The 20,266-nt window shown below is 40.7% G+C and overlaps 1 non-coding gene and 4 pseudogenes across 1 annotated transcript; all 5 read right to left on the bottom strand.

Moving 5' to 3' along the window:
* Positions 1-4,532: 4,532 nt before the first annotated feature.
* TRNAT-GGU (transfer RNA threonine (anticodon GGU)) lies at positions 4,533-4,603 on the bottom strand. Its single transcript has one exon. It is a non-coding gene; the product is annotated as a tRNA-Thr (tRNA).
* Positions 4,604-12,379: 7,776 nt separating this feature from the next.
* LOC149701483 (5S ribosomal RNA) lies at positions 12,380-12,498 on the bottom strand (annotated as a pseudogene).
* Positions 12,499-12,858: 360 nt separating this feature from the next.
* LOC149701484 (5S ribosomal RNA) lies at positions 12,859-12,977 on the bottom strand (annotated as a pseudogene).
* A 593-nt stretch (positions 12,978-13,570) lies between these two features.
* LOC149701485 (5S ribosomal RNA) lies at positions 13,571-13,689 on the bottom strand (annotated as a pseudogene).
* Positions 13,690-13,827: 138 nt separating this feature from the next.
* Positions 13,828-13,946, bottom strand: LOC149701486 (5S ribosomal RNA; annotated as a pseudogene).
* Between the last annotated feature and the right edge of the window lie 6,320 nt (positions 13,947-20,266).

A 20,266-nucleotide genomic window follows, 5' to 3' on the forward strand; every position in this document is an offset into this window, starting at 1 on the left:
TTTCTAGTCTCTATGTTCTGATGGGACTATAGCTATTTATTTGACGTGAAACCAGTTGATCACGCGAGAATTTTAAGAGACATGTTAGTTTCTATGTTTAATTATAAAAGTTGTTCTTATCTATCTCCATAAATATGTTATCATACAATTTTTGTTAAGCCTTTGTACCGTGCACGCTTTATTGCGCTAGCTTCATTTTTAAAACACCGATGACCGGAGAAAAGCTATGACGACAGATCTCACCGGTAAACGTTTTCCAAAATCCGCTGTCTTTTTTGGTGAGCTCTGCTGAACGCAGCCCAGATCAGTGAAAGGTCTGATCGTAATCGGATTATAGCTTCGTGTTATCATGATTTTAATGGTGCACGTTTACTTTCAGTGTGTGTAGCCACAAATTAGCTTTGGTGTTATGTAACTTTAATCGTCATGTTGACAAACTAAGAAAATTGTTGAGGTGAAAGGAGAGGATAGTGTTTACATGGCAACCCTGTTGTGAATATGGCTTTGAACATAGAGGGTATACAGTTGAGGAGTAGCAAATTGGGCCTTTACAAACACGTAAAGGTAATATCCCTCCAAAGTTTTATCTCTTCATTTCCCGTTTTTCCCCCATCGGATGATTTTAATGTGTACAAGTATATCCTTATTGGATGTAAAATGTCGTCTGATTTACAGTATATTTTCTATGCTTTGTATACTGCTTTAATATTTCATAAATTTTAACTTCAGTATTTGTTCATAAAAAAAAAGAAACATTTACATAACTGGGTAAATAAGTTTTAAGGTAGTCCTTCTCTTGACTCGGAGAGGTAATATTTTGGTTTTCCCAACTTGTTACGTCACATCTGAGACCTCACAACACCGCTCCCGGATGGGCTCGAACCACCAACCTATTGGTTAACAGCCGAATGCGCTAACCATTGCGCCACGGAAGCCCAAAAGTTAAATGCTCGTCAGGTATTGTGTAAAAACCTTGACTTTTTACGTCACATCTGAGACCTCACAACACCGCTCCCGGATGGGGTCGAACCACCAACCTACTGGTTAACAGCCGAACGCGCTAACCATTGCGCCACGGAAGCCCAAAAATTAAATGGTCGTCATTTATTGTGCAAAAACTTTGGCTTTCTACGTTACATTTGAGATCCCACAACACCGCTCCCGGATGGGCTCGAACCACCAACCTATTGGTTAACAGCCGAACGCGCTAACCATTGCGCCACGGAAGCCCAAAAGTTAAATGCTCGTCAGGTATTGTGTAAAAACCTTGACTTTTTACGTCACATCTGAGACCTCACAACACCGCTCCCGGATGGGCTCGAACCACCAACCTATTGGTTAACAGCCGAACGCGCTAACCATTGCGCCACGGAAGCCCAAAAGTTAAACGCTCGTCAGGTATTATGTAAAAACCTTGATTTTTTACGTCACATCTGAGACCTCACAACACCGCTCCCGGATGGGGTCGAACCACCACCCTATGGGTTAACAGCCGAACGCGCTAACCATTGCGCCACGGAAGCCCAAAAATTAAATGGTCGTCATTTATTGTGCAAAAATTTTGGCTTTCTACGTTACATTTCAGATCCCACAACACCGCTCCCGGGTGGGCTCGAACCACCAACCTTTTGGTTAACAGCCGAACGCGCTAACCATTGAGCCACGGAAGCTCAGAAATTAAATGGTTGTCAGGTATTGTGGAAAACCTTGACTTTTTACGTCACATCTGAGACCTCACAACACCGCTCCCGGATGAGCTCGAACCACCAACCTATTGGTTAACAGCCGAACGTGCTAACCATTGCGCCACGGAAGCCCAAAAATTAAATGGTCGTCAGGTATTGTGGAAAAACTTTGGCTTTCTACGTTACATTTGAGATCACACAACACCGCTCCCGGATGGGGTCGAACCACCAACCTATTGGTTAACAGCCGAACGCGCTAACCATTGAGCCACGGAAGCTCAGAAATTAAATGGTTGTCAGGTATTGTGGAAAACCTTGACTTTTTACGTCACATCTGAGACCTCACAACACCGCTCCCGGATGGGCTCGAACCACCAATCTATTGGTTAAAAGCCGAACGTGCTAACCATTGCGCCACGGAAGCCCAAAGGTTAAATGCTCGTCAGGTATTATGTAAAAACCTTGACTTTTTACGTCACATCTGAGACCTCACAACACCGCTCCCGGATGGGGTCGAACCACCAACCTATTGGTTAACAGCCGAACGCGCTAACCATTGAGCCACGGAAGCTCAGAAATTAAATGGTTGTCAGGTATTGTGGAAAACCTTGACTTTTTACGTCACATCTGAGACCTCACAACACCGCTCCCGGATGGGCTCGAACCACCAATCTATTGGTTAAAAGCCGAACGTGCTAACCATTGCGCCACGGAAGCCCAAAAATTAAATGGTCGTCAGGTATTGTGGAAAAACTTTGGCTTTCTACGTTACATTTGAGATCACACAACACCGCTCCCGGATGGGGTCGAACCACCAACCTATTGGTTAACAGCCGAACGCGCTAACCATTGAGCCACGGAAGCTCAGAAATTAAATGGTTGTCAGGTATTGTGGAAAACCTTGACTTTTTACGTCACATCTGAGACCTCACAACACCGCTCCCGGATGGGCTCGAACCACCAATCTATTGGTTAAAAGCCGAACGTGCTAACCATTGCGCCACGGAAGCCCAAAAATTAAATGGTCGTCAGGTATTGTGGAAAAACTTTGGCTTTCTACGTTACATTTGAGATCACACAACACCGCTCCCGGATGGGCTCGAACCACCAACCTATTGGTTAACAGCCGAACGCGCTAACCATTGCGCCACGGAATCCCAAAAATTAAATGCTCGTCAGGTATTGTGTAAAAACCTTGACTTTTTACGTCACATCTGAGACCTCACAACACCGCTCCCGGATGGGCTCGAACCACCAACCTATTGGTTAACAGCCGAACGCGCTAACCATTGCGCCACGGAAGCCCAAAAATTAAATGGTCGTCAGGTATTGTGGAAAAACTTTGGCTTTCTACGTTACATTTGAGATCACACAACACCGCTCCCGGATGGGCTCGAACCACCAACCTATTGGTTAACAGCCGAACGCGCTAACCATTGATCCACGGAAGCTCAGAAATTAAATGGTTGTCAGGTATTGTGGAAAAACTTTGGCTTTGTACGTTACATTTGAGACCCCACAACACCTTTCCCGGATGGGCTCGAACCACCAACCTATTGCTTAACAGCCGAACGCGCTAACCATTGCGCCACGGAAGCCCAAAACCTAAATGCTCGTCAGGTATTGTGCAAAAAACTTGACTTTTTACGTCACATCTGAGACCTCACAACACCGCTCCCGGATGGGCTCGAACCACCAACCTATTGGTTAACAGCCGAACGCGCTAACCATTGCGCCACGGAAGCCCAAAAGTTATAACTCGTCAGGTATTATGTAAAAACCTTGACTACTTACGTCACATCTGAGACCTCACAACACCGCTCCCGGATGGGCTCAAACCACCAACCTATTGGTTAACAGCCGAACGCGCTACCCATTGCGCCACGGAAGCCCAAAAGTTAAATGCTCGTCAGGTATTGTGTCAAAACCTTGACTTTTTACGTCACATCTGAGACCTCACAACACCGCTCCCGGATGGGCTCGAACCACCAACCTATTGGTTAACAGCCGAACGCGCTAACCATTGAGCCACGGAAGCTCAGAAATTAAATGGTTGTCAGGTGTTGTGGAAAAACTTTGGCTTTCTACGTTACATTTGAGACCCCACAACACCTCTCCCGGATGGGCTCGAACCACCAACCTTTCCTTTAACAGCTGAACGCGCTAACCATTGCGCCACGGAATCCCAAAAATTAAATGCTCGTCAGGTATTGTGTAAAAACCTTGACTTTTTACGTCACATCTGAGACCTCACAACACCGCTCCCGGATGGGCTCGAACCACCAACCTATTGGTTAACAGCCGAACGCGCTAACCATTGCGCCACGGAAACCCAAAAGTTAAATGCTCGTCAGGTATTATGTAAAAACCTTGACTTTTTACGTCACATCTGAGACCTCACAACACCGCTCCCGGATGGGCTCGAACCACCAACCTATTGGTTAACAGCCGAACGCGCTAACCATTGCGCCACGGAAGCCCAAAAGTTAAATACTCGTCAGGTATTGTGTAAAAACCTTGACTTCTTACGTCACATCTGAGACCTCACAACACCGCTCCCGGATGGGCTCGAACCACCAACCTATTGGTTAACAGCCGAACGCGCTAACCATTGCGCCACGGAAGCCAAAAAGTTAAATGCTCGTCAGGTATTGTGTAAAAACCTTGACTTTTTACGTCACATCTGAGACCTCACAACACCGCTCCCGGATGGGCTCGAACCACCAACCTATTGGTTAACAGCCGAACGCGCTAACCATTGAGCCACGGAAGCTCAGAAATTAAATGGTTGTCAGGTGTTGTGGAAAAACTTTGGCTTTCTACGTTACATTTGAGACCCCACAACACCTTTCCCGGGTGGGCTCGAACCACCAACCTTTCGATTACCAGCTGAACGCGCTAACCATTGCGCCACGGAATCTCAAAAATTAAATGCTCGTCAGGTATTGTGTAAAAACCTTGACCTTTTACGTCACATCTGAGACCTCACAACACCGCTCCCGGATGGGCTCGAACCACCAACCTATTGGTTAACAGCCGAACGCGCTAACCATTGCGCCACGGAAGCCCAAAAGTTAAATACTCGTCAGGTATTGTGTAAAAACCTTGACTTCTTACGTTACATCTGAGACCTCACAACACCGCTCCCGGATGGGCTCGAACCACCAACCTATTGGTTAACAGCCGAACGCGCTAACCATTGCGCCACGGAAGCACAAAAGTTAAATGCTCGTCAGGTATTGTGTAAAAACCTTGACTTTTTACGTCACATCTGAGACCTCACAACACCGCTCCCGGATGGGCTCGAACCACCAACCTATTGGTTAACAGCCGAACGCGCTAACCATTGCGCCACGGAAGCCCAAAAGTTAAATGCTCGTTAGGTATTGTGTAAAAACCTTGACTTTTTACGTCACATCTGAGACCTCACAACACCGCTCCCGGATGGGCTCGAACCACCAACCTATTGGTTAACAGCCGAACGCGCTAACCATTGCGCCACGGAAGCCCAAAAGTTAAATGCTCGTCAGGTATTGTGTAAAAACCTTGACTTTTTACGTCACATCTGAGACCTCACAACACCGCTCCCGGATGGGGTCGAACCACCAACCTATTGGTTAACAGCCGAACGCGCTAACTATTGCGCCACGGAAGCCCAAAAATTAAATGGTCGTCATTTATTGTGCAAAAACTTTGGCTTTCTACGTTACATTTGAGATCCCACAACACCGCTCCTGGATGGGCTCGAACCACCAACCTATTCGTTAACAGCCGAACGTGCTAACCATTGCGCCACGGAAGCCCAAAAAATAAATGGTCGTCAGGTATTGTGGAAAAACTTTGGCTTTCTACGTTACATTTGAGATCACACAACACCGCTCCCGGGTGGGCTCGAACCACCAACCTATTGGTTAACAGCCGAACGCGCTAACCATTGCGCCACGGAAGCCAAGAAATTAAAAGGTTGTCAGGTATTGTGGAAAAGTTTTGACTTTTCACGCTACGTCTGAGACGTCACAACACCGCTCCAGGGAGGGCTCAAACAACCAGTCTTCTGAATAGCAGCTGAACGTGCTAACCATTGCGCCACGGAAGCCCATAAATTAAATGGTCGTCAGGTATTGTGGAAAAACCTTGACTTTTTACGTTACATCTGAGACCTCACAACACCGCTCCCAGATGGGCTCGAACCACCAACCTTTCAGTCGGTTAACAGCCGAACGCGCTAACCATTGCGCCACGGAAGCCCAAAAATTAAATGGTCGTCATTTATTGTGCAAAAACTTTGGCTTTCTACGTTACATTTGAGATCCCACAACACCGCTCCCGGATGGGCTCGAACCACCAACCTATTCGTTAACAGCCGAACGTGCTAACCATTGCGCCACGGAAGCCCAAAAATTAAATGGTCGTCAGGTATTGTGGAAAAACTTTGCCTTTCTACGTTACATTTGAGATCACACAACACCGCTCCCGGGTGGGCTCGAACCACCAGCCTTTTGAATAACAGCTGAGCGCGCTAACCATTGCACCACGGAAGCCCAAAAATAAAATATTCGTCAGGTATTGTGGAAAAACCTTGATTTTACTTCACATTGAGACGTCACAACACCGCTCCCGGATGGGCTCGAACCACCAACCTATTGGTTAACAGCCGAACGCGCTAACCATTGAGCCACGGAAGCTCAGAAATTAAATCGTTGTCAGGTATTGTGGAAAAACCTTGACATTTTACGTTACATCTGAGACGTCACAACACCGCTCCAGGGAGGGCTCAAACAACCAGTCTTCGGAATAGCAGCTGAACGCGCTAACCATTGCGCCACGGAAGCCCATAAATTAAATGGTCGTCAGGTATTGTGGAAAAACCTTGACTTTTTACGTTACATCTGAGACCTCACAACACCTCTCCCGGATGGGCTCGAACCACCAATCTTTCGGTTAACAGCCGAACGCGCTAACCATTGAGCCACGGACGCCCAAAAATTAAATGTTCGTCAGGTATTTTGGAAAAACTCTAACATTTTACGTTACATCTGAGACGTCACAACACCGCTCCCGGGTGGGCTCAAACCACCAGTCTTTTGAATAGCAGCTGAACTTGCTAACCATTGCGCCACGGAAGCCCAAAAATTAAATGGTCGTCAGGTATTGTGGAAAAACCTTGACTTTTGACGTCGTCTTGAGACGTCACAACACCGCTCCCGGATGGGCTCGAACCACCAACCTATTTGTTAACAGCCGAACGCGCTAACCATTGAGCCACGGAAGCTCTGAAATTAAATGGTTGTCAAGTATTGTGGAAAAGTTTTGACTTTTTACGCTACATCTGAGACCACACAACACCTCTCCCGGATGGGCTCGAACCACCAACCTTTCGATTAACAGCTGAACGCGCTATCCAATTGCGCCACGGACGCCCAAAAATTAAATGGTCGTCAGGTATTGTGGAAAAACTTTGGCTTTCTACGTTACATTTGAGATCACACAACACCGCTCCCGGATGGGCTCGAACCACCAACGTATTTGTTAACAGCCGAACGCGCTAACCATTGAGCCACGGAAGCTCTGAAATTAAATGGTTGTCACGTATTGTGGAAATGTTTTGACTTTTTCCGCTACATCTGAGACCGTACAACACCTCTCCCGGGTGGGCTCGAACCACCAACCTTTCGATTAACAGCTGAACGCGCTAACCATTGCGCCACGGAAGCCAAAAAATTGAATGTTCGTCAGGGATTGTGGAAAAACTCTGACATTTTACGTTACATCTGAGACGTCACCACAACGCTCCCGGGAGGGCTCAAACCACCAGTCTTCTGAATAGCAGCTGAACGCGCTAACCATTGCGCCACGGAAGCCCAAAAATTAAATGGTCGTCAGGTATTTTGGAAAAACCTTAACTTTTTACGTCACATCTGAGACGTCACAACACCGCTCCCGGATGGGCTCGAACCACCAACCTATTTGTTAACAGCCGAACGCGCTAACCATTGAGCCACGGAAGCTCAGAAATTAAATGGTTGTCACGTATTGTGGAAAAGTTTTGACTTTTTACGCTACATCTGAGACCACACAACACCTCTCCCGGGTGTGCTCGAACCACCAATCTTTCGATTAACAGCTGAACGCGCTAACCATTGCGCCACGGAAGCCCAAAAATTAAATGTTCGTCAGGTATTGTGGAAAAACTCTGATATTTTACGTTACATCTGAGACGTCACAACACCGCTCCCGGGAGGGCTCAACGATTTTGAAAATTTTAACAGTTTTTTGATTGAATATCGTTACATTTGCTTGAATTAAAGCAAAAAGTATAAAAATAATGGTTTCAGTGAACATATTTGAAAATAGTGAAGAAATACTCAAAGTATGCTTCTTTGGCCGTGAAACGTCGATTTTTAAAATCTTATTAAAAATCGAGGAACATTTTTAATTATTGTTCAATCGAGATGAAATCACTTTCAATGAGTGTTTTATAGGGAATTAAGCTGAATTCGGTCAAACATTTCTCCAGAAAAAAATGCATTCAAAAGTGTACCAAAAAAATCGCATGTTTTTCTTCTTCAAGATACAAAATCCGTGACAACGATTTCTTATTGAAAAATTGAATTTTAAAAGTTTTTTGAATGAATATCGTTACATTTGCTTGAATTAAAGCAAAGAGTATAAAAATAATGGTTTCAGTGGTTATATTTGAAAATAGTGAAGAAATACTCAAAATATGCTTCTTTGGCCGTGAAACGTCGATTTTGAAAATGTTATTAAAAATCGAGGTACATTTTTATTTATTGTTCAATCGAGATGAAATCACTTTTAATGAGTGTTTTATAGGGAATTAAGCTGAATTCGGTCAAAAATTTCTCCAGAAAAAAATGCATTCAAAAAAGTACCGAAAAAATCGCATGTTTTTCTTCTTCAAGATACAAAATCCGTGACAACGATTTCTTATTGAAAAATTTAATTTTAACAGTTTTTTGATTGAATATCGTTACATTTGCTTGAATTAAAGCAAAAAGTATAAAAATAATGGTTTCAGTGAACATATTTGAAAATAGTGAAGAAATACTCAAAGTATGCTTCTTTGGCCGTGAAACGACGATTTTGAAAATGTTATTAAAAATCGAGGTAAATTTTTAATTATTGTTCAATCGAGATGAAATCACTTTCAATGAGTGTTTTATAGGGAATTAAACAGAATTCGGTCAAAAATTTCTCCAGAAAAAAATGCATTCAAAAAAGTACCGAAAAAATCGCATGTTTTTCTTCTTCAAGATAAAAAATCCGTGACAACGATTTCTTATTGAAAAATTTAATTTTAACAGTTTTTTGATTGAATATCGTTACATTTGCTTGAATTAAAGCAAAAAGTATAAAAATAATGGTTTCAGTGAATATATTTGTAAATAGTGAAGAAATACTCAAAATATGCTTCGTTGGCGGTGAAACGTCGATTTTGAAAATGTTATTAAAAATCGAGCTACATTTTTAATTATTGTTCAATCGAGATGAAATCACTTTTATTGAGTGTTTTAGAGGGAATTAAGCTGTATTCGGTCAAACATTTCTCCAGAAAAAAATGCATTTAAAAGTGTACCGAAAAAATCGCATGTTTTTTCTCTTCAAGATACAAAATCCGTGACAACGATTTCTTATTTAAAATTGAATTTTAACAGGTTGTTGAATGAATATCGTTACATTTGCTTGAATTAACGCAAAAATTACAAAAATAATGGTTTCAGTGGTTATATTTGAAAATAGTGAAGAAATACTCAAAATGTTTTTCCTTGGCCGAGTTACGTCGATTTTGAAAATGTTATTAAAAATCGAGGTACATTTTTATTTATTGTTCAATCGAGATGAAATTACTTTTAATGAGTGTTTTATAGGGAATTAAGCTGAATTCGGTCAAAAATTTCTCCAGAAAAAAATGCATTCAAAAAAGTACCGAAAAAATCGCATGTTTTTCTTCTTCAAGACACAAAATCCGTGACAACGATTTCTTATTGAAAAATTTAATTTTAACAGTTTTTTGATTGAATATCGTTACATTTGCTTGAATTAAAGCAAAAAGTATAAAAATAATGGTTTCAGTGAACATATTTGAAAATAGTGAAGAAATACTCAAAGTATGCTTCTTTGGCCGTGAAACGTCGATTTTTAAAATCTTATTAAAAATCGAGGTAAATTTTTAATTATTGTTCAATCGAGATGAAATCACTTTCAATGAGTGTTTTATAGGGAATTAAACAGAATTCGGTCAAAAATTTCTCCAGAAAAAAATGCATTCAAAAAAGTACCGAAAAAATCGCATGTTTTTCTTCTTCTAGATACAAAATCCGTGACAACGATTTCTTATTGAAAAATTTAATTTTAACAGTATTTTGATTGAATATCGTTACATTTGCTTGAATTAAAGCAAAAAGTATAAAAATAATGGTTTCAGTGAATATATTTGTAAATAGTGAAGAAATACTCAAAATATGCTTCGTTGGCGGTGAAACGTCGATTTTGAAAATGTTATTAAAAATCGAGGTACATTTTTAATTATTGTTCAATCGAGATGAAATCACTTTTAATGAGTGTTTTATAGGGAATTAAGCTGAATTCGGTCAAACATTTCTCCAGAAAAAAATGCATTCAAAAAAGTACCGAAAAAATCGCATGTTTTTCTTCTTCAAGACACAAAATCCGTGACAACGATTTCTTATTGAAAAATTTAATTTTAACAGTTTTTTGATTGAATATCGTTACATTTGCTTGAATTAAAGCAAAAAGTATAAAAATAATGGTTTCAGTGAACATATTTGAAAATAGTGAAGAAATACTCAAAGTATGCTTCTTTGGCCGTGAAACGTCGATTTTTAAAATCTTATTAAAAATCGAGGTAAATTTTTAATTATTGTTCAATCGAGATGAAATCACTTTCAATGAGTGTTTTATAGGGAATTAAACAGAATTCGGTCAAAAATTTCTCCAGAAAAAAATGCATTCAAAAAAGTACCGAAAAAATCGCATGTTTTTCTTCTTCTAGATACAAAATCCGTGACAACGATTTCTTATTGAAAAATTTAATTTTAACAGTATTTTGATTGAATATCGTTACATTTGCTTGAATTAAAGCAAAAAGTATAAAAATAATGGTTTCAGTGAATATATTTGTAAATAGTGAAGAAATACTCAAAATATGCTTCGTTGGCGGTGAAACGTCGATTTTGAAAATGTTATTAAAAATCGAGGTACATTTTTAATTATTGTTCAATCGAGATGAAATCACTTTTAATGAGTGTTTTATAGGGAATTAAGCTGAATTCGGTCAAACATTTCTCCAGAAAAAAATGCATTTAAAAGTGTACTGAAAAAATCGCATGTTTTTTCTCTTCAAGATACAAAATCCGTGACAACGATTTCTTATTTAAAATTGAATTTTAACAGGTTGTTGAATGAATATCGTTACATTTGCTTGAATTAACGCAAAAATTACAAAAATAATGGTTTCAGTGGTTATATTTGAAAATAGTGAAGAAATACTCAAAATGTTTTTCTTTGGCCGAGTTACGTCGATTTTGAAAATGTTATCAAAAATCGAGGTGCATTTTTATTTATTGTTCAATCGAGATGAAATCACTTTTAATGAGTGTTTTATATTGAATTAAGCTGAATTCGGTCAAAAATGTCTCCAGAAAAAAATGCATTCAAAAAAGTACCGAAAAAATCGCATGTTTTTCTTCTTCAAGACACAAAATCCGTGAATACGATTTCTTATTGAAAATTGAATTTTAACAGTTTTTTGAAGGAATATCGTTACATTGCTTGAATTAAAGCAAAAAGTATAAAAATAATGGATTCAATGAATATATTTGAAAATAGAGAAGAACTACTCAAAATATTCTTCTTTGGCCGTGAAACGCCGATTTTGAAAATGTTATTAAAAATCGAGGTAAATTTTTAATTATGTTCAATCGAGATGAAATCACTTTCAATGAGTGTTTTATAGGGAATTAAGCTGAATTCGGTCAAACATTTCTCCAGAAAAAAATGCATTCAAAAGTGTACCGAAAAAATCGCATGTTTTTCTTCTTCAAGATACAAAATCCGTGACAACGATTTCTTATTGAAAAATTTAATTTTAACAGTTTTTTTAATGAATATCGTTACATTTGCTTGAATTAAAGCAAAAGGTATAAAAATAATGGTTTCAGTGGTTATATTTGAAAATAGTGAAGAAATACTCAAAGTGGTCTCCCTCCCAAGTACTGACTGCGCTCGACGCTTCTTAACTTCGGTTATCGGACGAGAACCGGTGTATTCAGCGTGTTATGGCCGTTTCTCGAGAGTGCTAGTTAATAATTTGAATTAAATTAACTTTCATCTTTATAAAACAATAACAAAAAGAAGATATGTTTGCTTTTTTCATATTTGGTGGAATTTGAAAGAGGAAACAAAAGTGAAAAAGCCGACGGCACGCAGTATTCCCAAGTACTGTATGCGCTCGACGCTGCTTAACTTCGGTTATCGGACGAGAACCGGTGTATTCAGCGTGATATGGCCGTTGCCGAGAGTGCTAGGTAATAATTCGAATTTAAATTAAGTGAGACAAATTAACCATCATCTTTTTAAAACAATAACAAAAAGAAAATAAGTTTGCTTTTTTCAAATCTACTGGAATTTAAAAGAGGAAAAAAAAGTGAAAAAGCCAACGGCACGCAGTGTTCCTAAGTGGTCTCCCTCCCAAGTAGTGACTGCGCTCGACGCTGCTTAACTTCGGTTATCGGACGAGAACCGGTGTATTCAGCGTGATATGGCCGTTGCCGAGAGTGCTAGTTAATAATTTGAATTTAATTAACTTTCATCTTTATAAAACAATAACAAAATGAAGATATGTGTGCTTTTTTCAAATCGGGTGGAATTTAAAAGAGGAAACAATAGTGAAAAACCAACGGCACGCAATATTCCCAAGTACTGACTGCGCTCGACGCTGCTAACGTCGGCGATCGGACGAGAACCGGTGTTCTCAGCGTGATATGGCCGTTTCCGAGAGTGCTAGTTAAAAATTCGAATTTAAATTAAGTGAGACAAATTAACCCTCATCTTTCTAAAACAATAACAAAAAGAAGATATGTTTGCTTTTTTCATATCTATTGGAATTTAAAAGAGGAAAAAAAAGTGAAAAAGCTAACGGCACGCAGTGTTCCTAAGTGGTCGCCCTCCCAAATACTGACTGCGCTCGACGCTGCTTAACTTCGGTTATCGTACGAGAACCGGTGTATTCAGCGTGTTATGGCCGTTGCCGATAGTGCTAGTTAATAATTTGAATTAAATTAACTTTCATCTTTATAAAACAATAACAAAAAAAGATATGTGTGCTTTTTTCAATTCGGGTGGAATTTAAAAGAGGAAACAAAAGTGAAAAACCAACGGCACGCAGTATTCCCAAGTACTGACTGCGCTCGACGCTGCTACCAGGGCGATCGGACGAGAACCGGTGTTCTCAACGTGATATGGCCGTTGCCGAGAGTGCTAGTTAAAAATTCGAATTTAAATTAAGTGAGACAAATTAACCTTCATCTTTATAAAACATTAACAAAAAGAAAATATGTTTGCTTTTTTCATATCGGGTGGAATTTAAAAGAGGAAACAAAAGTGAAAAAGCCAACGGCACGCAGTATTCCCAAGTACTGACTGCGCTCGACGCTGCTAACGTCGGCGATCGGACGAGAACCGGTGTTCTCAGCGTGATATGGCCGTTGCCGAGAGTGCTAGTTAATAATTCGAATTTAAATTAAGTGAGACAAATTAACCTTCATCATTTTAAAACAATAACAAAAAAACATGTTTGCTTTTTTCATATCTATTAAAATTTAAAAGAGGAAAAAAAGTGAATAAGCCAACGGCACGCAGTGTTCCTAAGTGGTCTCCCTCCCAAGTACTGACTGCGCTCGACGCTGCTTAACTTCGGTGATCGGACGAGAACCGCTGTATTCAGCGTGATATGGTCGTTGCCGAGAGTGCTAGTTAATAATTCGAATTTAAATTAAGTGAGACAAATTAACCTTCATCATTTTAAAACAATAACAAAATGAAAACATGTTTGCTTTTTTCATATCTATTAAAATTTAAAAGAGGAAAAAAAAAGTGAAAAAGCCAACGGCACGCAGTGTTCCTAAGTGGTCTCCCTCCCAAGTAGTGACTGCGCTCGACGCTGCTTAACATCGGTTATCGGACGAGAACCGCTGTATTCAGCGTGATATGGCCGTTGCCGAGAGTGCTGGTTAATAATTTTAATTTAATTAACTTTCATCTTTATAAAACAATAACAAAAAGAAGATATGTTTGCTTTTGTCATATCGGGTGGAATTTAAAAGAGGAAACAAAAGTGAAAAAGCCAACGGCACGCAGTATTCCCAAGTACTGACTGCGCTCGACGCTGCTAACGTCGGCGATCGGACGAGAACCGTTGTTCTCAGCGTGATATGGCCGTTGCCGAGAGTGCTAGATAATAATTCGAATTTAAATTAAGTGAGACAAATTAACCTTCATCTTTTTAAAACAATAACAAAAAGAAAATATGTTTGCTTTTTTCATATCTATTGGAATTTAAAAGAGGAAAAAAAAAGAATCAACCATTTAAATTCTAAGCTTCCGTCGCTCAATGGTTAGCGCGTTCGCCTGTTAACCAATAGGTTGGTGGTTCGAGCCCATCCGGGAGCGGTGTTGTGACGTCTCAGTTGTAGCGTAAAAAGTCAAAACTTTTCCACAATACGTGACAACCATTTAATTTCTGAGCTTCCGTGGCTGAATGGTTAGCGCGTTCGGCTGTTAACCAATAGGTTGGTGGTTAGAGCCCATCCGGGAGCGGTGTTGTGAGATCTCAGATGTAACGTAAAATGTCAGAGTTTTTCCACAATACCTGACGAACATTTAATTTTTGGGCTTCCGTGGCGCAATTATTAGCGCGTTCAACTGTTAATCGAAAGGCTGGTGGTTCAGGCCCACCCGGAAGAGGTGTTGTGGGGTCTCAGATGTAGCGTAAAAAGTCAAAACTTATCCACAATACGTGACAACCATTTAATTTCTGAGCTTCCGTGGCTCAATGGTTAGCGCGTTCGGCTGTTAACCAATAGGTTGGTGGTTCGAGCCCACCCGGGAGCGGTGGTGTAGGATCTCAAATGTAACGTAGAAAGCCAAAGTTTTGCCACAATACCTGACGACCATTAAATTTTTGGGCTTCCTTGGCGCAATGGTTAGCGCGTTCGGCTGTTAACCGAAAGGTTGGTGGTTCGAGCCCATCCGGGAGCGGTGTTGTGACGTCTCAGATGTGACGTAAAAAGTCAAGGTTTTTTCCACAGCACCTGACGACCATTTAATTTTTGGGCTTCCGTGGCGCAATGATTAGCGCGTTCAGCTGTTAATCGAAAGGTTGAAGGTTCGAGCCCACCCGAGAGAGGTGTTGTGGGGTCTCAGATGTAGCGTAAAAAGTCAAAACTTTTCCACAATACGTGACAACCATTTAAATTCTGAGCTTCCGTGGCTCAATGGTTAGCGCGTTCGCCTGTTAACCAATAGGTTGGTGGTTCGAGCCCATCCGGGAGCGGTGTTGTGACGTCTCAGATGTGACGTAAAAAGTCAAAGTTTTTCCACAACACCGGACGACCATTTAATTTTTGGGCTTCCGTTGCGCAATGGTTAGCGCGTTCAGCTGCTGTTCAAAAGACTGGTGGTTTGAGCCCTCCCGGGAGCGGTGTTGTGACGTCTCAGATGTAACATAAAATGTCAGAGTTTTTCCACAATACCTGACGAACATTGAATTTTTGGGCTTCCGTGGCGCAATGGTTAGCGCGTTCAGCTGTTAATCGAAAGGTTGGTGGTTCGAGCCCACCCGGGAGAGGTGTTGTGGGGTCTCAGATGTAGCGTAAAAAGTCAAAACGTTTCCACAATACGTGACAACCATTTAATTTCTGAGCCTCCGTGGCTCAATGGTTAGCGCGTTCGGCTGTTAACCAATAGGTTAGTGGTTCGAGCCCACCCGGGAGCGGCGTTGTGGGATCTCAAATGTAACGTAGAAAGCCAAAGTTTTTCCACAATACCTGACGATCATTTAATTTTTGGGCTTCCGTGGCGCAATGGTTAGGGCGTTCGGCTGTTAACCAATAGGTTGGTGGTTCGAGCCCTCCCGGGCGCAGTGTTGTGGGATCTCAAACGTAACGTAGAAAGCCAAAGTTTTTCCACAATACCTGACGACCATTTAATTTTTGGGCTTCCGTGGCGCAATGATTAGCGCGTTCAGCTGTTAATCGAAAGGCTGAAGGTTCGAGCCCACCCGGGAGAGGTGTTGTGGGGTCTCAGATGTAGCGTAAAAATTCAAAACTTTTCCACAATACGTGACAACCATTTAAGTTTGAGCTTCCGTGGCTCAATGGTTAGCGCTTTCGGCTGTTAACCAATAGGTTGGTGGTTCGAGCCCATCCGGGAGCGGTGTTGTGAGGTCTCAGATGTGACGTAAAAAGTCAAGGTTTTTACACAATACCTGACGAGCATTTATTTTTTGGGCTTCCGTGGCGCAATGGTTAGCGCGTTCAGCAGTTAACAAATAGGTTAGTGGTTCGAGCCCACCCGGGAGCGGCGTTGTGGGATCTCAAACGTAACGTAGAAAGCCAAAGTTTTTCCACAATACCTGACGACCATTTAATTTTTGGGCTTCCGTGGCGCAATGGTTAGCTCGTTCAGCTGTTAATCGAAAGGTTGGTGGTTCGAGCCCACCCGGGAGAGGTGTTGTGGGGTCTCAGATGTAGCGTAAAAAGTCAAAACGTTTCCACAATACGTGACAACCATTTAATTTCTGAGCCTCCGTGGCTCAATGGTTAGCGCGTTCGGCTGTTAACCAATAGGTTAGTGGTTCGAGCCCACCCGGGAGCGGCGTTGTGGGATCTCAAATGTAACGTAGAAAGCTAAAGTTTTTTTTAATTATCCGAACATTTGTGTCAAGGTCACATTATTTACATCCCCGTATCTCTGGTAGAACCAGAGTTACGAGCCTCCAGAATTTAGTCTAATGGATTTCCTATGAGGGGTTTGTTTGTTTACGATTAGCTTAATTACTCGACTACTGTTTGTCGTAGCCCTAATTCTTAGTATGTCTAGATGGGGGACAAATTGGTCTATAACATACTCAAAGGACATCCCCGTATCTCCAGTAGAAACAGAGTTACGAGCCTGCAAAGTTTATTTTCAAAAATCAAAAGTAACCTTCTAACAATAAGTGAGACAAAAAGTAAGTTGACGACGATATTGAGGTAGCCTCAAGTTTAAAGTATCCTTGTATGGGGAGCAAACAGTACTATAGCATATCCAAAGGAGATCCCAGTATCTCTTGTAGAACAAGAGTTATGAGCCTCCAAAGTTTAGTGCAAAAATCATAAGTAACATAATAAAAATAAGTGAGACGATACCAAGTTGACGAACATTTTGCTTAATATCTCGGCCCCTGTTTGTCGTAGCTCAATGTTTTTAGTATGGTTAGATGGGGGACAATTTGGACTATAACATATCCTAAGGACATCCCCGTATCTCTAGTAAACACAGAGTTATGGGCCTGCAAAGCATAGTCTAATGCATTTCCTTTGGACGGGTTGTTTGTTTACGTTTAGCTTAATTACTCGGCCCCTGTTTTTCGTAGCTCAATGTTTTTAGTATGGTTAGATGGGGGACAAATTGGACTATAAAATACTCAAAGGACATCCCCGTATCTACAGTAGAAACAGATTTACGAGCCTGCAGAATTTAGTCTAATGTATTTCCTATGGACGGGTTGTTTGTTTACGTTTAGCTTAATTACTCGGCCCCTGTTTTTCGTAGCTCAATGTTTTTAGTATGGTTAGATGGGGGACAAATTGGAATATAACATACTCAAAGGACATCGCCGTATCTACAGTAGAAACAGAGTTACGAGCCTGCAAAGTATAGTCTAATGCATTTTCTATGGAGGGGTTTGTTTGTTCATGTATTGCTTAATTACTTGACCCTGTTCTTTCGATTAAAAATAATAACATATCTTTAGTGTAGCGGTTATCGCATCCGCCTCACTCCCGGAAGGCCACAGGTTCGAAACCGCGAAGTTTTTTTTTATAATTATCCGAACATTTGTGTCAAGGTCACATTATTTACATCCCCGTATCTCTGGTAGAACCAGAGTTACGAGCCTCCAGAATTTAGTCTAATGGATTTCCTATGAGGGGTTTGTTTGTTTACGATTAGCTTAATTACTCGACTACTGTTTGTCGTAGCTCAATGTTTTTAGTACGGTTAGATGGGGGACAAATTGGATTATAGGAAATACATTAGACTAAATTCTGGAGGCTCGTAACTCTGTTTCTACTGTAGATACGGCGATGTCCTTTGAGTATGTTATATTCCAATTTGTCCCCCATCTAACCATACTAAAAACATTGAGCTACGAAAAACAGGGGCCGAGTAATTAAGCTAAACGTAAACAAACAACCCGTCCAAAGGAAATGCATTAGACTATGCTTTGCAGGCCCATAACTCTGTGTTTACTAGAGATACGGGGATGTCCTTAGGATATGTTATAGTCCAAATTGTCCCCCATCTAACCATACTAAAAACATTGAGCTACGACAAACAGGGGCCGAGATATTAAGCAAAATGTTCGTCAACTTTGGTATCGTCTCACTTATTTTTATTATGTTACTTATGATTTTTGCACTAAACTTTGGAGGCTCATAACTCTTGTTCTACAAGAGATACTGGGATCTCCTTTGGATATGTTATAGTACTCTTTGCTCCCCATACAAGGATACTTTAAACTTGAGGCTACCTCAATATCGTCGTCAACTTACTTTTTGTCTCACTTATTGTTAGAAGGTTACTTTTGATTTTTGAAAATAAACTTTGCAGGCTCGTAACTCTGTTTCTACTGGAGATACGGGGATGTCCTTTGAGTATGTTATAGACCAATTTGTCCCCCATCTAGCCATACTAAGAATTAGGGCTACGACAAACAGTAGTCGAGTAATTAAGCTAATCGTAAACAAACAAACCCCTCCATAGGAAATACATTAGACTAAATTCTGGAGGCTCGTAACTCTGGTTCTACCAGAGATACGGGGATGTAAATAATGTGACCTTGACACAAATGTTCGGATAATTATAAAGGTCTTTGCATGTTCCAAGCAAAAAAAAAAACCTCGCGGTTTCGAACCTGTGGCCTTCCGGGAGTGAGGCGGATGCGATAACCGCTACACTAAAGATATGTTATTATTTTTAATCGAAAGAACAGGGTCAAGTAATTAAGCAATACGCGAACAAACAAACCCCTCCATAGAAAATGCATTAGACTATATTTTGCAGGCTCGTAAATCTGTTTCTACTGTAGATACGGGGATGTCCTTTGAGTATGTTATAGTCCAATTTGTCCCCCATCTAACCATACTAAAAACATTGAGCTACGACAAACAGTAGTCGAGTAATTAAGCTAATCGTAAACAAACAAACCCCTCCATAGGAAATACATTAGACTAAATTCTGGAGGCTCGTAACTCTGGTTCTACCAGAGATACGGGGATGTAAATAATGTGACCTTGACACAAATGTTCGGATAATTATAAAAAAAAACTTCGCGGTTTCGAACCTGTGGCCTTCCGGGAGTGAGGCGGATGCCATAACCGCTACACTAAAACAAACAACCCGTCCAAAGGAAATGCAAGTAACCTTCTAACAATAAGTGAGACAAAAAATAAGTTGACGACGATATTGAGGTAGCCTCAAGTTTAAAGTATCCTTGTATGGGGAGCAAAGAGTACTATAACATATCCAAAGGAGATCCCAGTATCTCTTGTAGAACAAGAGTTATGAGCCTCCAAAGTTTAGTGCAAAAATCATAAGTAACATAATAAAAATAAGTGAGACGATACCAAAGTTGACGAACATTTTGCTTAATATCTCGGCCCTTGTTTGTCGTAGCTCAATGTTTTTAGTATGGTTAGATGGGGGACAAATTGGACTATAACATACTCAAAGGAAATCCCCGTATCTCCAGTAGAAACAGACTTACGAGCCTGCAAAGTATAGTCTAATGCATTTCCTATGGAGGGGTTTGTTTGTTCACGTATTGCTTAATTACTTGACCCTGTTCTTTCGATTAAAAATAATAACATATCTTTAGTGTAGCGGTTATCGCATCCGCCTCACTCCCGGAAGGCCACAGGTTCGAAACCGCGAAGTTTTTTTTTATAATTATCCGAACATTTGTGTCAAGGTCACATTATTTACATCCCCGTATCTCTGGTAGAACCAGAGTTACGAGCCTCCAGAATTTAGTCTAATGTATTTCCTATGGAGGGGGTTTGTTTGTTTACGATTAGCTTAATTACTCGACTTCTGTTTGTCGTAGCCCTAATACTTGGTATGGCTAGATGAAGGACAAATTGGTCTATAACATACTCAAAGGACATCCCCGTATCTCCAGTAGAAACAGAGTTACGAGCCTGCAAAATTTATTTTCAAAAATCAAAAGTAACCTTCTAACAATAAGTGAGACAAAAAATAAGTTGACGACGATATTG

Source organism: Phalangium opilio, unplaced genomic scaffold, assembly GCF_054372755.1.
Source record: "Phalangium opilio isolate 3A_F unplaced genomic scaffold, DU_Popi_V2 ptg000019l_1, whole genome shotgun sequence".
Classification (NCBI taxonomy): domain Eukaryota; kingdom Metazoa; phylum Arthropoda; class Arachnida; order Opiliones; family Phalangiidae; genus Phalangium; species Phalangium opilio.